The following is a 5,621-nucleotide window of genomic DNA, read 5'->3' as shown; positions in this document are numbered from 1 at the left end:
TTGAAGCTCTAATTAATGTCACTCAATTTATGAGGTATCTCCTCATACCTCAATTTATAAAGTAATAAGTTTTATTGGATAATATATAGTAGTTATATCAGCCTAAGATGAAAATTTTCTACTATTAGTACACGTAAAGATTAAGATTTAATAAAGGTTATCCAATATTCTCATAAAAAGTCTTGCTCTCTGTTAATTCTCAATATTTGCTGCAATTATATTTTTTCAAACTTTAGTATTTGTTACCAAAATAAAAATATTGAAATATTAAAAGAATCAAACAAGAACTTCAGAGACCCTAAAATTACTAAATTAACCAAAAACAAGAAAAGTTATAAGAAATGTATTTTATACAAATTCATATGAATGATGATGACATATGACATTACTTAAATTTAACTTATTTTTAGGGATCGCTCACGTGAACGACATCGTGAAAGCAAAGAGCGTGATGTTGGGTAAGTTGGGTGTTAGATATACAACCATTTTGTTTGATTTTGAACATTTTAATTTTATAATAAACAATTTATATAAACATCTAAACTTTAGTTACCGTGAACGCTCTAGAAGTCGCGAACGTGAACGTCAAGTTCCTGACCATTACAGAGATGATAGGTAACTATTTCGTTTATTTCTTTTTTATATATTTATTTAATAAAGTTATATTTATGTACCTAAATTTATTAAGCTCAAGCCGTTCAGCACGTCCACGTAAGTCTCCAGAACAAGTCGTAGAAGCATCCGGCGAAGCACCAACAAAACGAGGTTACTACGAGGAACGTTACCGTTCATCTGATCGAGATCGTGATCGTGACCGCGAAAGAGAACGTGATCGTAGAGAAGAGCATCGTTCACGACATTAATTAGAATATGACCGTACATTACATAAAAAGAAATAATCATTAAAATAAATCAACATAATATTTAAATATATGCAATTATAAAAATTTACATATTAATATTCCTTATTAGCTTATTAAAAGCACAAGGAATAAGAATTAATAATTCAATTAATAACACTAGAGCCTAACAAAAGTTTTCATAATACGATTAGATGAATAAAATTATTTATGGACGTCTATAGAAAACATTTAAGGAAATGTATATACATACTTCAAGCTTTCAAATCAATTATGAAACTAATTAAATCGCAAATATACGTATTTATTTCATAACCAGTGTTGAAGGAGACAGCCGAAACTGCTTACGGATCCAGCAATAATATACACAACTATATATATTCATCGCAAATGCTAAACATAGCAACAAGCAATATACAGCGCGTGCGCTTAACCAACACATGAAGATTGTATATTACATTTCGGTTTATTTAATAAAAATATAATTAAAAGAATGTTAAAAAACTAAATGTATTGTCTTTTTTGTATAAATTGACTATATTATTGATTTTTATTCAACACTTGTTTACTTTAACGACGGTAACACAAAGTTTTGATAACTGTAGTTTGTACATATTTTTAATAGCACTTAAAACTAATTTTTCTTTTTTAATGATATATTTCCCTTTTTTGTATGTATAACTTTTAATTTTGTATCTTAAAATATTTTTTTTATAATATCTATTAGGTAGTAATTTATATACTAACAACTATTTTATTTTAATTAAATTATATTATCAGCATTTGTCAATTTAATTTATTTCATGATTTGTGATTTAATTTAAGCCAACTCATTATTATATTAATAATGTATGAGATTCTTAAAAGCACATTTAAAAAATACTGTAAACATATGTAAGCATAACGAGCATATTAATAATTTATATTATTGATTTATTAATTAAAATTATATATTGCATTTTTAGAAAATTCTTACAAAAAGTAATTTTTCTTATATTGCATATTTTTTGTGTGCTATGCATACGCTACGTTCAAGGAAATGTTTGTAAATTATTAGAATATTTGCAGAAATTTAAATATTTTAGATCTAGAATTTTGATATATAAAACATATTTGGTACATATCTATAACAATTAAAACAATAGACAACAAATAACTAATTATAACTAATTTATTATATTTAAATGCAAAAATATAGAAAGGGATTAATAGTAGTTAAATATATTAGGCTTGTACGAGCAATGTTTCAAATGTGGCAGGTGTTAAGTTCTAAACCTGACAATTGCAACCCAAATATTATATAATATATGGGCCCATATTATATATATAAGTCCTATTATTTTAAAAGATAACGAATATTTTTTGATATTTGAAACAGCTGCTTGGTCAGCCAAAAAGTAAATTAAAATAAAATTTTTGTTTGTATTTATTTTACCACTATTTGTATTTCACTTTCTATTAAAACATGGTTTCTTTGTCATATTTGATTTTAAATTAATTAAATTAAATATGTTATTTTGTTTTAGAGTATAAGTTTATAATTCATATTTTTTAAACTTTTAAAATATATTATTAACCACACTGGTAGAGGTATATTACTTTCGGATGCTTCTGAATTGCAACAAAAGCACAGTTCTCGAACATTTATCCGATCGTACTTATAACTACAAAGCCAGCGGTGTTTTATTTATGCATTTCAGAAATTACATTGTATTTTTTATGTTTTTTAGAATTTATTATGTTATTGTTCATAATTTATTAATTAAAGGAGATATAGTAAATACAATTTCAATAAAAAATATGTTTATTTTTAGGAATAAAAATTTATAATTGGGCTAATTGAAAATTGAAAAACAAATTAAGTATATTTAAATAAAATTAATTTACTTCAACTATCTTAGATAGAAATCTTCGTGGATTTGGCAAAATATAACAAAATATTTTGTTTCACTAAAAAAAACACTATTTGATGAAAATAATAATTTCATGTTAACTTGACAATTAGACTATTTAATAATTAATATATATATATGTATATATAAACATAATAATTATAGATACGCTATATTTTTAAGATGATTAGTATGAGTCTTTATATATTTATTTTGTTTTTATTTTTGGTGTTAAATAAAAAAAGCGATGTACACAGTTTTGATTCAGTTATATATGAAATATTATTTCGATGATATTATAAGGGAAGCAAATGATGCTGTTTAAAAAATTTATATTAGATAATCTTCAAAGTTATAATATATTTTTTAATATTTCATAGATTATATATATATGAAATATATTATATATAATTTTAACATTTTTTTTAATGAAAACTAAATTTATCTTATACGAGTCCCATGTATTATACTCATGTAAGTTTTATATTAAATACAGATGTACTAGACTTACTATTTATAAAACTGCTTTATTAAATATATTTGTTATATTATATTTTACGTGCTTTATGAAATTGTTTCTATGAAACATTTATATTATGCATTATATGCATTAAAATATATATTTTATAAATTTTATTTTAATTCTATTAAACAACAATTGTAAATTATTAGTGTAACAAAAATTGTTTAGTAAGGTGTAAGGTATACATACATATATGTTCTATATATATGTATAATATATAATGCAGTTTTTAAATATTTTATACAAATTGTTTAAATCAATTTTTGAAAAACTATATTTGTATTTTAGAAAATAACCATTACTAATTCACCTATGCCTCAGTGTTAATTGTGATTCTCATTAGCATTACATACTTAATTATATAGGCAATAGTTGTGTATAGCTAACTAGGTTCTTTTTGTTACATAAATTTAATCAAACTTGGTGTAAAAATCAATAGATAAACCCTTTTATGAAATATGCAGATTTAAGAATTTATTATAGAAATTTATTTATTTTGTGAAATTTTAATCAGTATTAAATTTTTAAAAATTTTAATTTGAAAATTAAGAATGTTTTCTTTCCTAATTTATAAACTTTAACATAGTTTATACGATGCGTGGTTTCTATTAGATAACGAAAGATATGAAATGTATAAATGAATGTGGTTATTTTCGCTAAAAAATTTATAAGATAAATCTATAGTGAAATTTTATTATTATTTGGTGTATTGTGTGTTAAAATTTAAGTAAGAAGTAATTATATATATTTCTACAATATATGTATATATTTTAAATTTTACTTTTTTGTGTATATATATATTTATTTGTTCATATATATATTTATATATATACATATATATTTAATCTGTACTCAATTTACATATATTTGTTTAAATGCTTTAAGTATTACAAAACTGATCTAGTATTTATTTCTTCAATATATATTTCAACTGTGATTAATTACTGTGATAATATGTTAACATAATTGATTATTAATCATGTTCAAAAATCTTAATGTTTTTATTACCTAAGCTATATTACAACCAAAGCCACAAAACACATTTTTTAAAGTGTACAAAATAGTATATTCAATTTTCTAACTCAATTTTATTTTTATTTTAGAATAATAATAATTTTGTATTTATCACAAAAATATGTTTTTTTCTGCAATGAAATAAAAAATTGAATGCAACTAAAATTTTGCCATGAGATTTTTAGAAATTATGTTTACATATACCAACACATGCTCCACTTCACTCGCTTAGTTTAATGGATTTTGAATATATAATACTTTTGAATATGGTAATAATATTTGAGTTATATATGGAAAATACCTCAGCATTATGGTTCTTTGTTCATTATTATAAAGAAAAATTTAAAAAAAGAAAACCTGCGAATTCATAAAAATATTAGATTTACTATGATGTTACAGCGTCAATTTCAGAGAAACAAATATAGTGTGTGTTCTATATATTCTATATAATATAATATAGTACTAGGATTTACTAAGAGCAGCTTTGTGTTTATTTTTTGATATGATTAATCGTGACCGTGCCTATCCAACTAGGGTATAGTATTTCTGGAAAGGCAGAGTGTATTTTCAAAGTGTTAAATATTTAAGAACTTTCAGTATACAGAAAACTACAACTGAACTCTATTAAATATGTTTTCTTTTATTTTTTTCTTGTATTAAAAATTGTTAGGACTTTACAGTTTGGATCGTGAATACCCCTATTATTTTATGGTACAAATAAATGTATTCTTATATCTATACATGGTTGAAATAAATAATTTTAACATTAGAACATTTTTACTACATACAGCGTTTTTGATTTCTAGAAATAAAAATATTTCTAACATAGTACATTCTAGATACATACCTAGACATTTTTACATATTATGGGGCCTGAAGTGGAATAATGAAAGGGGAAAAATGGGTTCCATCGTGTTTCGCTTTCCCCGTGACTTCCTAAACTTGCACTGGTAAGGGCGATAAAATAGGTTTTTTTGTGCGCATGTATTTCTGTATTACGTTAAAGTAAAAAACTAAATGTACAGAGACAAATAAATAAACATTTAATAATTAATATAATTTCAATAAGATTAATTGATAAAAACAACTAATTAATTTTGTTTAATTTTGTTGTTCAATAAAATTATATCTACAATTCAATACAGGTCCTTAAAATATATTAAAGGTTAAAAATATTTTCCATCAAATTTTTAAATATAAAAAAAAAATTACATACAAAACTCGTGTGAATCCAATATTACCCAAAAAAATTATAAGATTATAATAAATAATAAAATGTAATATGAAATAATAAATAATAATAAAATGTATGAAAGATTAATTTTATACATT

At 22.6% G+C, this 5,621-nt stretch overlaps 1 long non-coding RNA gene across 1 annotated transcript; it reads left to right on the top strand.

Annotated features, from left to right (window-relative positions):
• The first annotated feature begins 354 nt into the window (after window positions 1–354).
• LOC119673124 lies at window positions 355–1,369 on the top strand. Its single transcript, XR_005252008.1, has 3 exons — window positions 355–458; window positions 550–615; window positions 689–1,369. It is a non-coding gene; the product is annotated as an uncharacterized LOC119673124 (long non-coding RNA).
• The last annotated feature ends 4,252 nt before the right edge of the window (window positions 1,370–5,621 follow it).

Source organism: Teleopsis dalmanni, chromosome 1 (assembly GCF_002237135.1).
Source record: "Teleopsis dalmanni isolate 2A chromosome 1, ASM223713v2, whole genome shotgun sequence".
Lineage (NCBI taxonomy): Eukaryota > Metazoa > Arthropoda > Insecta > Diptera > Diopsidae > Teleopsis > Teleopsis dalmanni.
Note: the sequence above shows the minus strand (reverse complement) of the source record. Positions and strands in the feature narration are given on the sequence as shown.